This window comes from Ipomoea nil, unplaced genomic scaffold, assembly GCF_001879475.1.
Source record: "Ipomoea nil cultivar Tokyo-kokei standard unplaced genomic scaffold, Asagao_1.1 scaffold3314, whole genome shotgun sequence".
Taxonomy (NCBI): domain Eukaryota; kingdom Viridiplantae; phylum Streptophyta; class Magnoliopsida; order Solanales; family Convolvulaceae; genus Ipomoea; species Ipomoea nil.
The window spans coordinates 2874150-2891435 of record NW_017619742.1 but is presented as its reverse complement, the minus strand read 5'-3'; the positions used below and the strand labels follow the sequence as shown (position 1 = coordinate 2891435).

The following is a 17286-nucleotide window of genomic DNA, read 5'->3' as shown; positions in this document are numbered from 1 at the left end:
ACGTTTTATGTGTAGAGCCTTTGGTTTGAAGCAAGGAAGCTAACGATTCCCGGTGGCGAAGAACCTAGTTATTGGTCATGGACTTTGGACCCTACTGGGTATGCAAATCTATCAGGACAAATTTTAATTAACTAGAATAACAATTAAAGCTAAGTATATATTATACTGCTCCTCTATATAAATTAAAGATGGTTAATTGCGCGCGTGTAGGTATGAGGTTGCAGAACTTTTGCAAATGAGCTGGTTTGAAATCGGATTTACCTGTGACATTCGGTGCCTATCAAAGATGACTTGTTACTCTGCATATCTTGTATTCAAACTTGTACAGGGAGGCTTTAAGGATGTCAACACAGCACTCACATGATATGCAAAGGACATGCAAGAACCTATACGATAAGTTGGGCGGGCAGAATCGGAACTCTCAGGTCTTTTTAGCAAAGACAAAGTCTTATGGAGATTGCGGTCAGTTTCCCAACGATGACCGTTCTGATGGGTGGATGGAAATCAAGCTTCACTACAAAAAATCAATCATTTAGCAACAAAATATTAGTGGCGGTTTGTTACAACCGCCGCTAAATAAGTATTTAGCGGCGGTTATATAAACCGCCACTAAAAATAAGTGGCTAACTTACTGTGTGATGTATATATCGTGCTAAATTGCTAAATAAGTGTTAGTCTCTCATTCTTCCCTCTGTTCAAATCCCTATTATCTCTCCTTATCCCCTCCCTCCTTCCTTCTCTTCGCCGTCTGAGACAACAATTGTAGCAGAGTTCGCCGGAAATTTCTTCGCACTCAGCTCAATCGTCGGATTCGTCGCCTGTCTTCGTAAAGCAGGTCACAGTCGTCGCTGTTGTCACCGCTGCGGCCTCTGTCGTCGTCATCGTCAAAGGTCGCGGTTGTGCCCTCAGCTCCGATCTGTCGACATTGTTCGCAGGTCCAAGGTAATTAAGTGCTATATTATTCATATTTGATATTTTATTTATAATTATTTGACTCAGTTCAATCAATCTGAACAGGAAAATCTTAAGAAAGTATCTGGATCAACCAAAAAAATCTGTTCAAAGGACACACAAATCTGCAAAATCAGAAGAGGAGATGAAGAAATCTGAGGCCACTGTTCAATCTGTCTCGAGCAGTTCTCAGCGGGTAACAGAAATTCAGGTAACTTTTACTTAGGTTGTTATCCTGAATAAGTATTGGTCTTTTGGATTTTAAATGGGGGAATGCTACTTTAAATTTAAACCTGAATTTGGTTCATGGGAAAACACTAGATGCTTGGATTTATTTTTAGTTGTTTGCACCTTTTGGTATACTGTTCTAGTATGAAAATTTCTTGTCTAGGGGATTTCGTTCTATGTTTAACTACCTTGAGGTGCTACAATAAGGATAATAGGCCACAAGGCACATCTAATTCATTTGTATGGACTAGTGTCTCTACAATGTATAATTAGCAAGAGAAAATTCAAAATTCCCTTTAGAAATAGCAGTGAACATATAATAAATGGATTCATTTTCTCAGTTTCCTTAAACTAGCTGAAATGTCAGCTCTTTGGCAGGGAAGTAAGAGAATTCTTCCTGCAAAGCCTTCCATAAACATTGAAGCTAGTCCTATGGAACTTGACACAAAAGAGTCAGATGCTAATCCAAAATCCAAATTCTTCTTTGGCTACTGCAGAGGTTTGGTCTTCAAGCCTTGTATAATAATGATAATGAAATAATACTATACAAGCTCTTTTAGATTTCAATATTTTCTTATGTGTTTTCAATACAGAAAGGAGTTTTGTGGCCTCAACCGTCCTGTAATTTCCACAGAGAAATTGAAAAAGTGATAGACAAGAGTTGAAGGAGTCTGTGCAAGAGCTTGCTGCCCGAGCAGCTAGTTATGCCAAAGTTGTAGCTGCAAAATATATTGCACCAACAAATTCAGCATATCAATTCGAGGTTTCTTGGCGTGGACTTTCTTGTGACTGTAATCTACAAGTTCAATACTGAAGGTCTCCTCTAATGCACTCTTCTTTACTTCTTTCAGTCTCAAGCTTCACTCTGTTTATACTTTATACCATTTAGACTGCATTGGTTTTATGCCTTTCTACTGCTCACCTTTTATATTATAATCAGTTCAGGTAACTTACCCACAGCATTACCTCAGATATTTAAGAATACATTGTCTGCACCTATGCCTATGCTTATGGACATTGCTCGGTGTATTGCCACATTTTTCATGTAAGAAGAAGGGTGATTTCACCATTTCAGGTTACCATTACCACAAACTTAGTACCTAGATACCTTTTCTTCTAATGAGCAGGAAAGATGAAGATTTGGCTGTTAGGTACTTGGAAATCTGCCTAAGGTCCCAAGATTCAGCATGATCATCATGTGTCTATCATCTTCTGATAAAGCTGGTACGTCTGTTGTACCATATTCCTTATGTTTGACTTCTTAGCAGTTTGCATATCTTTGAGCTATAACAATGTCGTGGGAAAAAAAAATGCTTTTACTGATTCTTCAAAATCCATTGTGTTATTCACATTCTCTCATACTTAAACAGGAAATGTAGGTATTCGGAAGCTGGAATTGAGCTTTTGGGGTTTTTTAATTAATTTAATTTGTCTTAAGAAAGCTTTCCCTGATCAGATTCATCTGTCTGAGGTATTTTATTTGTCTTAAGAAAGCTTGTTTTTTTGTAATCATTTGAAAAAAACTGAGTTGATGATATTGTTTGTTAGTTATACAGGCTATAGGTTGTAAAACAAGATGTTATATGAACCATTCAGAGGAAAGCAATTCAGGTTGTTATACCACCCGTGCCATGCTTCTCGAAGATTCAAAATATTACAAGAAAAATTCATGACTACCAATTCTCATCGAGGGTGAAAATGATATAATTCATGACCTATCAATTCTCATCAAGGGTGAAAAATGATATTCATCGTCTAGTAATGATGTAAATGGGCAATTTCATTTTGCATGAAATCGTCATATTGAATAAACTATTATGTTGCTTTATATTTTTCATGTAAAAATACTTTTTAGTTATGTATGCACATTTCAATTAATATGTAGACAATTGTACTTGAATATTGTTTGATATTATTTGACAAATATTTGTTACAATTGATTTTCTTTTCAATTGAATGTGTATATAGAGTTTGTTTGTGGTTGCAATGCAAATTTGAATTTAGAGATTTACAAGAAAAAACGTAATTTAATGAGAATTATACAAATAAAAAATAAAATTTAATGAAAAGTATTAATTGCAGTTCAAAAATATCATTACAATTAAATAAAAAATAATTTAAAAAATAAAGCATAATTTAGCGGCGGTTTTAAAACCGCCGCTACAATTTAATGTAAAAATAAAAAAATATTTAGTGGCGGTTATGTAAGTGTCGCTAAACATTAAATAAAAATAACTACTTATTAGCGGCGGTTACAAAACCGTAACCGCCGCTAAATACATTAAAAACCGCCGCGAAACGAGTTTTTCATTAATTTCCGCGGTTGTTGAAAACCGCCGCTAAATCGATCGCGACACTCTATTTAGCCACGGTTCAATAACCGCCAGGAAACATAATAGTGGCGGTTGCAAACCGCCGCTAAACATTAAAAAAACCGCCGCTAAATCTCTTATTTGGTGTAGTGCTTGGAGACTTTTACGTTAGTAGTGGGAATGAAGGTGAGGTTGAATTTCAACTGTGGCATGTATCAGATCAGTACTGGTTGTCTGGCTTTGTGGTTAAGGGCATTGAAGTTCGACCAGCAAACTAAAGATCAATGGTTTGTGTTTTAATTGGTTTCTGAACTCTGAAATTATGTGAGCTATTAGGTTACGTTGCTTAGCTTTTCCTAATATCAGTGTCATGTTTCTTATTTTGCTCAAGCACTTTTAATTATTTTCCGGTGGATTTAGTTTGATGAAACTATTGAAGCAGCTTGAAACAATTTGAATTCAGTACAGTAGAGAATAAGCTGGTCTGAGGAATATGGTAGTCTACATATTGCTTAAAAATTACAAGACATACTCATAGATGCTGCAGAAATAGTTCATTAGTTTATGTTTCATATTTATTTGGCTTTGTCCCCTACATATTCTAGAAGTACTCCATAATTTGTTTTGGGTTATGTTTCTTATTTATTTGCGCTTCTCTATAGGATATATATATATACTGATATACACACACACTCTATATTCATATTATTATTTAAAGGTTTCATGTTAAAATTTTTATTGTAACTAAAATTTTAACAATTATATATATATTTTTACTATATTCGTCAGTGTAGACACAGAAAATTTGAAGCCGACAAGTGGACCGATTAAATCATTACTGAGCCCAATTTCGGGGTTGATCATTAGTCCAATTTAATTAATTTGGCTATGATAATTAAATTAATTTAATTAGTCCAAGTAAATTTGATTTGGGCTATTGAATTAATTAATTAATTGGTCGAAGCCCATTTCATATTTGAATTATAATTATAATTAATTTAAATATAATATGATTTTATTATATTTGAATTAGATAATTATAATTTAATTTGAATTTGAATTAGATGATAGAATAATGAATCTAGACTTGATTTTGGCAAGGTTCATTTTAGTAGATAATTAATTAATTTAATTAAATAAATATTAGTGAAGTTTGTTGAGGGATTTTAGTTACAAACTTCACTATAAATAAAGCCTCAATTTCATTCTTTAAATCACACTTCAGATACATTGAAAACAACTTGAAGACTTGAGAGCTTGAAGGCATTGAAGAACGCTTGACAACTTGAAGGCTTGAGGATTTGAGAGCTCTTTTGAAAGCATTTGAAGATCTTGAGGAATTAAAGGCATACAAGGCATTTTTTGCAGGTTTTGAAGATCTTGAAGCAACTTAAAGCCATTTCGCAGGTACTTTGAAGATCTTGAAGCCTTTTGAAGACAACTTGAAGCCATTGCAGGTGCTTTAATTTGATGCTTTGCAGAGTTGATTGCTCTGAAGCTTGACGTTTGCTGTTGAAGATCACGCCACTTGAACCCCGGAAGCTACGCCGTTTGAATCGCGGAGGCACGCGCCACTTGAATCCCGGAGGCTACGCTATTCGAATCCCGGAGGCACTCCAATAGATAACGTTAGTGAATAATCAGAGGACTACACAGAGACTTTGTACCTGCATGTTGAACTACACACTGTAAACAGATTTTGTGAATATATACAATTTTGATATTTTTTGTGTTTACAGATTTTGGCACGCCCAGTGGGACCGCTCTGCCTCTCATCTCTTTACTATCAATCTACATCAACAAGCAAGCAATCGAAATGGCGTCAAGAAGCTCGATGTTCAAGAAGTCTTATGCTCAAGCCGCTAGTTCCAAGTCTTCATCAACAACTGGTTCTGAAGCTAGCCGAGAGATCGAAACACCATTAACCAGGAGCCATGCAAGAAGCTTAGGAATGCGACCGCCAGAGCCTGAGTCAATTGTTCGACGCATGATTCAAAGGCTCGAAACGGCCCCTACTGTCCCGAGGAAGTCTATCTATATTGCAGGTCCACCATCTTCGAAAGGAGCAGCTGGCAGTGGGATGCCGACATCTCCGAAAGAAGCGGGGAATAGCGAGAAGTCATCTACCTCAGAAGGAACGGCAAATAGCGAGAAGTCGGCTACCCCAAAAGGAGCAGCTGGTGAGAATCCAACATCTCCGAAAGAAGCAACCGATAGCGGGAATCCAACATCTTTGAAATGAGCTGCTGGTAGCGGGAGTCCAACATCCCCAAAAGGAAATGCTAACACCGAAGGCTTGTCACCGATATCGCCGTCGTCCAACATGTGGAAGGTTGCGCCAGAATGGTCACGCATCTATACAGGCATGCCGGCTATGACAACAACCGCGACAACTATAGAGGACCAGCTTGCAAGCATCACTAAGGCGCTTGAAGGGATCACCACCCTCCTTCAAAACCAAAAAAAAAAAAAAAAAAGAGAATCAACGACTTAGCTGAAAAGGTCGAGAGCACAAGGAATGGCGAAACTAGTCGGGCTCCTGGGAAACAACCTGAGGTTCAAGGAGAAGATGCCTCGCACTCACCAACTTGCATTGGGCGAACTATGGTATACGAGGAATCAACTTCGCACATACCAAGTTCGGACAGGAGTATTCCAATCACAGGGGGCATGATACCAGTAGATCGGCTTAATGAGTTCATCTTGGGAGCTAACAAAGGAAAGCTCGAAAGGAGACAACCTTCATACACTTACACCAAGACTTACACCCAAAGGATAGAGGATTTGAAGATGCCCATTGGATATCAACCTCCAGCATTTCAACAATTCGATGGGAAAGGCAATCCAAGACAACACATCGCTCACTTCGTGGAAACATGCAACGACGCTAGGACGTCTGGAGATCTTCTTGTCAAGCAGTTCGTGCGCTCTTTGAAGGGTACTGCCTTCAATTGGTACACTGACTTGGAGCCTAGCTGCATTGATAGCTGGCATGACATGGAGTGCGAGTTCTTGACCCGCTTCTACAGCACAAGAAGGACCGTCAGCTTCTTAAAACTCACCACCACTCGCTAAAGGAATGGTGAAAGCTTGGCCGCTTACATTGAAAGATGGAGGGAGTTATGCTTGAATTGCAAGGAAAAGTCAGCGATTGAAATGTGCATCCAAGGCATGCACTTCAAGCTCTCCTACATCCTCCAAGGGCTCAAGCCTAAGACTTTTGAGGAATTAGCTAGTCGCGCCCACGATATGGAGTTAAGCATATCAGTTAATGGTGGACAAAACATACACATTCAAAGCTTCTACAATGGGGGCAAGATTCATGATGACGTTGAAAATGGCGGCAAGGCCTTTAAGAAATATGAAAGCATGGATGATATGCATGTGAATATTCAACCAGCTAGGATATTCACTAAAGTTACTGGTGAGTCTAGGGATGCTTCTAGATCATTACACGGTAGTAGAAGGCTTTCTTTCAGGGAAAGACAAAACAAGAAGTATCCATTCTTGGACTCTGATGTTCCACATATGTTTGATGAGCTATTAAAACACAATCTCGTTGATTTTCCAGAAATGAGGCGACCACACGAGGCATCAATGGTGGATGATCCGAGTTATTGCAAGTATCGTAGACTTGTCGGACATCCAATTGAAAATTGCTTTGTCTTTAAGGATAAAGTAATGGAGTTAGCTCGAGATGGGAGAATTGAACTTGCAGATGCCACAGCAAGCGCTAATCAAGTCTCCATCTCATGCGGTAAATCTACTTCGCTACTCATTGAGAGGAACAATGTGAATGGAAATAGAAAACGACACAAGTGTTTATTCCCTCTTAACATCAAGTCTTATGATACCAAACCCGAGTATGATACTCGACATGGTATTAAGTATGCTAAACAACACCACGTTGATGATGTGACACGACCATCTCTGCAGAGGTTACTTGGCTCGTCTCTCTAATGAAGGAAATCGGGTTTGCGCCACCTTCTGTGCCCAAACTCTGGTGTGACAATCTGGGAGCTACTTATCTGTGTGCTAATCCGGTGTTTCATGCTCGCACCAAGCACATTGAGATCGACTACCACTTTGTTCGTGATAAAGTCGCGAAGAAGGAATTACAAGTCAATTTTATTTCTACCAAAGATCAGATAGCCGATATTTTTACTAAGTCTCTTTCGTCTGTGCGTTTTAATTTACTCCGTTGCAAGCTCAATGTTTTGGCTGACCAACCTTGTGCTTGAGGGGGAGTATTAGGACTCTACTAGTAGTATTAGACTAGATCTCTATTATATTAGTAGTATTAGACTAGATTTCTATTTCGTGTCTTTATATACTTTGTATCCGCTGCTCTTGATCAATACACAGAAAATATATTCTCATCTTATCGTTGTCATGCAGTGCACATGGTGTAGTGGGTATGTTCACTCGTATAGTACTAAGTGCACAAAACAGTCTACATAAGTGCACAAAGCAGTCTACATAAGTGCACACATTAAATTCGATTAGTGCTTATGACATAAAATAAAGAGCAAATTCCACTTTTAGTCCTCGACTATTGTGGCATTGTCACATTTAGTCCTTTTTTTTTTTTTTTTAATTTTGCCATATTATATCCTTGATTTGACCATGACTATGTGGTCTAATGGTTCCCGGGTTGGACTTCCATTTAGAAGGTTGTGAGTTTGAGCCTCAGGTTCTTTGTGTTTTAGTAGGTTGAGAAAGTATATGAACAGATACTATATTGTAATAGAGCTAGTAGAATTCAAAAAAATATCCTTGATTTGAGCAACTCCGATCCCACTTTTTTTGTTTTTTAAAATTTTTTTTTTTTATTGTGGCTTTGTCACTTTTTTTTTTTTTTGAAAACTTGTCACATTTAGTCCTATTCTTTTAATTTTGTGATTTTTGTCATATTATATCCATGACTTTGAGCAACTTTCACTTTTAGTCCTCGATTATTGTGATATTGTCATATTTAATCATATTCTCTTAATTTTACTATATTACATTAATGACTTTTATTTGATTGTCACAATTAGTCTTCCGTTACAAATTTTATTAATTTATCGTTAAAATTGACAAATAACAATCGTTAGAATTGACAAATAACAAAGGATGTAATATTGTAAATATGTACACCACCACAATATTAACAACGTAACATTGACAGATCTAGAACAGATTAGATCCTTCACTGCAATTGGTTTTCATTCCAGCTTCCAACGCCTACTTTGTACTATACATCATTTTCCGGCCGCTCAAACAAAATGGCGACATTTTATGTTAGAAAAGTAGAGGTTGCAATTTTTTGATACCTGATATTTAGTCATTATTACATTTGCATTCATTACAACAGTGCATTCTTTAATACAATATTTTTAGAGTTAATACCATCTGAGATCCTTCGAGTATAATAGTTTTGTCACGTTTAGTCCTAAACTTTCAAATTGATCATTTGTGGTCTTTCGACTTTCAAATTTAACCGTTTGTGGTTCAAGTTAACCACTCATGGTCCTTTAAGTTTCGAAATTTAACCAGTAGTGGTCCTCATGAAAGGATCATGATTGGTTAAAATTTAATAGTTGAAGGACCATGGATGGTTAACTAGGACCATGAATGGTAAAGTTTGAAAGTCGAAGGACCACATATGGTGGATTTGAAAGTTTCGGACTAAACATCGCAAAACCACTATACTCGGAGGACCTCATATGGTATTAACTCAATATTTTTATTATTCTTCTTCAAAAAAAGGCGGAACCCCAACCCTATATTTTTATTATTCTTTTTGAAACTCTTCGTTATCCAATTTGTATTGAATTTGTAGCTCTTTATTCTCATATTATTCATCTCCCATGTAATTGCAATTCATTTCCTACTTAATTCCTTGCCTCCAACTAAATAGCCCGTTATAGATAGACTTGAACATATATTTCAAGCCATCAACACCATAAATATACAGTTTAGAGTTAATGTGACATGGGGTTCTCCGAGTATAGTGGTTTTGCCACATTTAGTCTTAAACTTTCAAATTGACTATTTGTGGTCCTTCGACTTTCAAATTTAACCATTCGTGGTCCAAGTTAATCACCCATAGTCGTTCAACTTTCAAAATGTAACCACCTATAGTCCTCTTGAAAGGACCATGGTTGGTTAAATTTCGAAAGTTGGAGGACCATGGATGGTTAACTTGGACCACGAGTGGTTAAATTTGAAACTCGAAGGACAACAAATGGTCAATTTGAAAGTTTAGGACTAAACGTGGCAAAACCACTATACTCGGAGGATCTCAGATGATAATAACTCTACAGTTTATTATACTGAAAGTGCAATAATCCACTATAAACAACAACATTCCTTTCACATCTATATTTATAAGGGAAAATGGTCAAATAGGCCCCTGAACTTTAACTTAAAAGTCAATTAGACCCCTAAACTTTTTAAAGGTGCAATTACACGGAGCGTTATGCTGTGCATACGGATGCAAAGACGTCGTTTTGGCGTCTAACTTAAAAAAAAAAGAAAAAAAAAATCAGAATTGCATAACTACACATCCATAATTTCACTACACTTCCATAATTTCATAACTATACATCCAGAATTGCATAACTACACTTCCAGAATTGCATAACTACACTTCCAGAATTACATAACTACACTTCCAGAATTGCATAACTATAATTACAGAATTGCATAACTATACATCCATAATTGCATAATTACACTTCCAGAATTGCATAACTACACTTCCAGAATTTCATAACTAAAAAATCCAAAATGAATGAACTAAAAATGAATAACATAATGTTATTGCTGGGAATCGAAACTGATTTTTTTTAAGTAGGGCGCGTGTTTTATGCAAAACGACGTCGTTTTTGCATCCGTATGCACCATGCAGGGTGCATACGGATGCACAACATAATTTGCCCAATTACACCCATCAACAATTCATTTAGGTGCTATGAAGCCCAAAAACAAGTTAATGACCTGCTATCACAGGTCATTCGGGTTCAGGCCACCTTCCGGTGAAATTTTCGAAGATTTCGCCGAAAGGTGGCCTGAACCCTAATGACTTGTGATAGCAGGTCATTAACTTGTTTTTGGGCTTCATTGCACCTAAATGAATTGTTTATGGGTGTAATTGCACCTTTAAAGAGTTTAGGGACCTAATTGACTTTTAAGTTAAAGTTCGATGACCTATTTGATCATTTTTCCTATTTATAATTATATTCCACCTTCGGGTGAAATTGGAGTCACTGAAAAGTGAAAAATTCACTTTTTGATGGATTGAAACCCTGGGTTATGTGATTAGGGTTATTTGTGTTTCTTTTGTTTGAAGCAACCAGGGTATTTGTACTTGTACACAGGTGGTTGGTCATATAGTCGACAATCCTAGCCTAAATAATTAAGAATCTTAACATCTCAATCAATAAGGGAGTAGGACAGACATAAGGCATATTGGTTTAATTTATGTCTCACATCAGAATATGAATTTTCTGCTTATAAAATATCCATTATTTACCACTATATATGTGATTGTATTGGATGGTATTTTAAGTATTTTTTTTCTTTTTTTTTTTTGAAGTCAGGTCAAGTTCAACATCTGTCATTGAAATATGACGACGTTGGTTGTTATGCAAATATATGAAAATAAAGTTATGCATTCACTATTAATATAATTATAACTTTCAGCGTGGTAGAAGAATTTAATCCTAACAATTGGTATTTTGAAGGCATGTTGTGTGTGGAATCAGTACTAACTATAAGTTTTGACATAGTAATATGTATTCAATTTGACAAGATTTGAAATATAATTTACATAAATTATATTCATAGGGTTAATTAATAGGTTTGATTGGGCTGATGGTGAATTGAAATTAATCACTTTGGTAATATGATTAGATGTTTCAAATGATGTGTAGATAGATGCATGAGTGCATTTTATGGCTAATCTCCTCCGCACGCGGTGCATAAGATTATTGTCTAATTTTACCATACATGTTTTTGCTAGTGTAGTAGGAATAGTACAGTTCAGATTACCCAAAGCCGCAAGTGCTATGGTTTTATGGATACAAGCAAACCATTGTTTTCTTAAAAGTTCGCTCAATTAACCCTTGGTTTAAAATAAGAGCTAATTTGATACATAAACCTCCTAACAAATTTTCATATATCATTTTTTCAGGTTCTATTAGATTGCAAGTCCATATGAAACTGACATGAAAATTTAATTAAAAAAAGGTTTTTGTCTTGTTGACATAGAATTTGTTAAGGTTATATATATATATATATATATATATATATATATATATATATATATATTCTTCATCTTCGACTTCTTTCTTCAACTTCGTCTTCTCAAACCCATCTTTGAATTCTTTATCCAGCTTCATCTTTTCAAAATCGTATCTACTTCACTCGTCGTCTTCTTGATTTGAAATGTCTTCATCATCTTCAGCTTCATTAGGTGCGCGAAAAAACTTGGAGTATGAGCCAACGATGTACTATCGTTGTGGATTGAAAGTCCCAATTTGCACAACTCGCGATTCTTGGATGAAAATTTTTGGTTGTCAAAGATGGAATGTGCAAATATGTATATTATATTTTTACATTGGTGTAATTTTTGGAAAGACGACCCAATTAGTAAATGTATTTGAAATCTTTTCAAGAGGGGTACGAGTGTGATTTTTTTTGTTTAGAAAGACCAAATTTCATCTATTAGAGTACAAAATGAGAATGATGCATTTGTAATGGAATTGAAGTTTATTTTAGTCACCTCAGACAGAATTGGAATGATGTCATACCACCGAAAAGTGAAAAATCCACTTTTCAGTGGATTGAAGCAATTCCACCCGGAGGTGGAATTATATTATTTAATTCCACCTTCAGGTGAAATTGGAGCCACTGAAAAGTGGAAAATTCACTTTTCGATGGATTGAAGCCATGTCAAAGAAAATATTATTTTGTTGGACACCATGTCAAAAATAAAAAATTATTTTTCTAGCTACATCAGTTTAAGTGCTGCTTAACTGGACGATATGTCATCAAAACCTTATGAAACTAGAAAAAAAAAATGGTAAATGCAAAACTTTTAGAAAATTTTGTATCAAAATAGCTCTTATTTTAGACCAAGAGGTTAATTGAATACTTGTGAGTAGTAGATAGATATATTTGACTATTCCACCTCTTAAATTTCAATGTCGACCAATTGCTTTAATTATTCTGCGTCCAAAATAAGAGCATATTTTTTTTTTACTTTATCTCCTTATCTACTCTTATAGATAGAATTGGAGTGATGCATGCCATACCACCGAAAAGTAAAAAATTCACTTTTCGGTGGATTGAAGCAATTCCGTCGGAAGGTCAGGGGCGGACCTACAGTTACCCACACCCACCTCATATATAGTCCTTGTATGTATATACGTATATATATACATGTTTTAAATATAAATATAAATATAAAATCCCATGTTGTTTAACAAAATATTCTTGATTTTTAATCCCTTCTGTAACTTCTTTATGACTTTTTTAATATATATATATATATATATATATATATATATATATATATATATATATATATATCTACTATACTAATAAGAGCCCAAGAGAGTTAGGCCTATAATGGGTAGAAAAAATGGCGGTCAAATTTTTTAATCAAATGAATGGCTCAGATTGATCAGATTTTAATTTTTTCTTAAATTTTACTAATTTATCCTTAATGAATATGATTATCCGTTAACTTTTCCGTTAAATATTATCTTTTCCGTTAATTTCTGTTAGTTCACCGTTAACTTACTCATTGATAATTTCAATAAAAAAGGTTTTAGGTTCGAACCCCGTCCCAATCAAAATTGGCATAATTAGTACTCTATTTTACTCTTATTAAATTAAAATAATAATTTAGTAGCTACAACAAAAAATAATACATATGCATTTCTTTAATTTAGAATTATGTATCTACAATGACTTTATTAAAAAAAAAAATCATTATCAATAAATTAAATAAGAAAAATAATTTCATTAGTTATATTGTATTTATTTTTCTCCAATATAAAAATTCTTTATATTCAAATTCATCAATTGACTATATTCGCTACATTGTCCCTACAATTTCTTTATTAAAAAAAAATTATTCATTATCAATAAATTAATTAAGAGAAATAATTTTATTAGTTATATTGTCTTTATATTTCTCCAATTTAAAAATTCTTTACATTCAAATTCATCAATGGATTATATTCACTACATTATCTATTATCTTTTTTGTGCACTATTTTTAAATTAAATATCAAAGTTATAATACAAAATAATGTTATATATTTATTTACCAAGTATTTTATTAATACCATGAAAAAATTAAAAAAAAAATATAATTAATAAAGCCAATTATATTAACTACTTGAGGGATTTGTTGATAAAGAGAGTATTCAAATCACACAATAAATTGAAGCGAGAACTAACTCGCAATGTCCTTGTTTGACAATCAGCAGTTAGCAGTTAGCAGTTAGCGGATTATACTAGCGAATTTGACCAGCAAATTATATCAACGGTTGTTAAAAAGATATTTGTTTAGATTAACATGTAAAATGACCTAAGAGTAATAATAATAATAATAATAATAATAATAATAATAATAATAATAATAATAATAATAATAATAATAATAACAACAACAACAACAACAACAACAACAACAACAACAATAATAATAATAATAATAATAACAACAACAACAACAACAACAACAACAACAACAATAATAATAATAATAATAATAATAATAATAATTGTTTAAAAAATAACAAAATATAATTAAGCCAATCATATTAACTACTTGGGGATTTATTGACAAAAAGAGTATTCAAATCACACAACAAATTGAAGTGGGAAACTATCTCGCAATGTCCTTGTTTGGCAATCAGCAGTTAGCTCTTCAATATTAGTATATATTTAATATTTTATGCCCTAATTTTTATTTGCTCTCCCTTGTGTCCCGTATTTGGTTTCAATCATACCTATACAATTATTTTATTGACAATTATAATCAATCTTGACTATATTATCTTGCATTAGTAAACTTAGAATTGTCTATTTAAATACGCAAATTTAACATTCAATTATCTATGCATGAACAATTCCAATATAATTTTGCATTGATATACTTTAAAGTACTTATTTAAAAAAAATATTGGGCATTATCCCAATCGTGCAATGCGCGTAAAAGACTAGTACATATATATATGTATATATGTGTGTGTGTGTATATATATATATATATATATATATATATATATATATATATATATATATATATATATATATATATATATATATATATATATAGGCGGGTTCAGGTGCGGCAGTGTCTTACGGTGCGGCAACACCAATAGTTCACCAAATATGCACCATCAACGTTAGGAAATACACCACACAAAACAGAGTAAACAGAGCCCTGCATCACCAAACACACACCATTAGGTGTGAGTAAAAACACCATACACTGTTCGGAAATACACCATTGGGGGTGGTGAGTTATATGGTGTGTTTTTTTGAGTCTGTGGTGTATTTTGTGATGTTTTATTACATTTCATTGGGGTGTGTTTTTATTACACTGTTGGTGCATATTGTTAACACTGTTGGTGTATTCTGGAATTTGACCGCACCGCCGCACCGTAAGACCCCGCCGCATATGAGCGATGTTCTATATATATATATATATATATATATATATATATATATATATATATATATATATATATATATATATATATATATATATATATATATATGGGGTAATCGCACTTTTGGTCCTTCAATTAGTGTCAACTCTGCAATGTCATCCTTAGTTCCCAATTTGAACACATTTGGTCCCTCAATTATTCGACCATTAAGTAGATTTGGTCCTTCTGTCTGTATGGCCGTTTAACACCGTTTAAAGCAGGGGTAAAAGTGGAATTTCACATAGCATTGTTTATAATAAGTATGGGAAATCGCACTTTTGGTCCCTCAATTAGTGCTCAATCTGCAATGTCATCTTTAGTTCCCAATTTGAATACAATTGGTCCCTTAATTATTTGACATTAAGCAGATTTGGTCCTTCTATGAGACCATAAGTTTAACTCCGTTTAAATCAGGGGTATAATTGAAATTTCACATGAGTAAGAGTTGAAAGTAGTCTAGCCATCAACATAGCTGTGATTTCCGGTGATGATGATCTAGTTAATGCCATCGCCGATCATCATTAAGTATTTCTTGTTCTTGGCAATGGAGACGTATTCATTGTACACGCCAGCAGTCACGTATACGAGGAAGTAGCCGCCGTCGAATAGAGTGTTGTTGGGAGCAACGGCGACGTCGTCATTAATGGTGGTAAAATTTCCACTCCCATCTTGACTCACAACTACAATGTCAATCACCAGAACCTGGTCATCTTCCTAAGTTTGCAGGAGCTTTCTCCAGCTAACTCGCTCGAAAATCGCCTTCGTCCATTCCGGAACCCAAGCTGTTTCTTGGTCGGACGCCAAGCTCCGGTGCCAGCGACCTTCTTCTTCATCGGCACCTACCCTTTAGTGAACAGAGCCAGAGAAACACTAAACAGCCGCGTGTCGTTCGCCAACGGCGCCACGATCCCATTCCTAACGCTCCAAGCCGACGACGTCACTTGCAGGCTGTCTATACATGTCTGCGTGTTGGTGAGAATGGCGCTGAGCAATGTTTGCACGTCGTCGGCTTCCAACACCGGGAGATACGGAGAATTCCAGTTGACAGTCTTGAAAGAACTGGAGAGATAATCCATGTTTAAACCGGCGAGGAACTCGCAATCCTTGAGAGCTCGAACGGCGGTGGTGGTTAACGACTTGGAATTGCGGTGAAGGTACTTCTGGATCAATGACAGAAACTTGCGCGCAGCGGATAAGGATTTGCAAACGGAGAATCATATCGGCCATAGTCATAGACATGGGAAGAAGAGTTATTGCTGGGGAGAACAGTTTGACAGTAAGATGGGTAGGGAGTGGACTTGCAAATGGTGGATGCCGAGACATTTCTCGACGGTGGCGGAGCATCTGCGGCGGTGGAAATAACAACCAGACAAAGAAAGGGGAAAAAATTTGCTTATTATATTCAAGGCTATGTGAAATTTCAATTATACCCCTAATTTAAACGGAGTTAAACTGATGGTCTCAAAGAAGGACCAAATATGCTTAATGGTCAAATAATTGAGGGACCAATTGTGTTCAAATTGGGAACTAAGGATGACATTGCAGATTGACACTAATTGAGGGACCAAAATTACGATTTTCCCTACTTATTATAAACAATGCTATGTGAAATTCCACTTTTACCCATACTTTAAACAGTGCTAAACGGCCATACAGACAGAAGGACCAAATGTGCTTAATGGTCGAATAATTGAGGGACCAAATGTGTTCAAATTGGGAATTAAGGATGACATTGCAGAATGAGCACTAATTGAGGGACCAAAAGTGCGATTACCCATATATATATATATATATATATATATATATATATATATATATATATATATATATATATATATATATATATATATATATATATTACTTTTTTTATATTAATAATGAGATGTGTAATTTATAAAGTGTTAGTATTTGAATTATTTTATCAAATTAGTTATGTTTCATATTTTGTTATGAGTACTTTTATAAAGTTTTAATGTGTTTTATTTTTCGCCTATATCGAATAATATTTAATTATTTATGACGATATTTCTTAAGTGTTTCATTGTTTTTTAAACTATAATGTTTCGCTCCCACTGGAC

General features: G+C 34.8%; 1 long non-coding RNA gene and 1 pseudogene across 3 annotated transcripts; one reads left to right on the top strand and one right to left on the bottom strand.

The window, feature by feature from the left end:
• The first annotated feature begins 694 nt into the window (after window positions 1-694).
• Window positions 695-2627, top strand: LOC109169575. Of its 3 annotated transcripts, none has more exons than XR_002052266.1 (7): window positions 695-942; window positions 1018-1162; window positions 1558-1678; window positions 1773-1995; window positions 2125-2224; window positions 2307-2403; window positions 2550-2627. It is a non-coding gene; the product is annotated as an uncharacterized LOC109169575 (long non-coding RNA). The 3 variants fall into 3 exon arrangements; XR_002052267.1 differs by having other exon boundaries at window positions 2120-2224; XR_002052268.1 differs by having other exon boundaries at window positions 695-950.
• Window positions 2628-15613: 12986 nt separating this feature from the next.
• On the bottom strand, window positions 15614-16835 carry LOC109169408 (annotated as a pseudogene).
• Window positions 16836-17286: the final 451 nt, after the last annotated feature.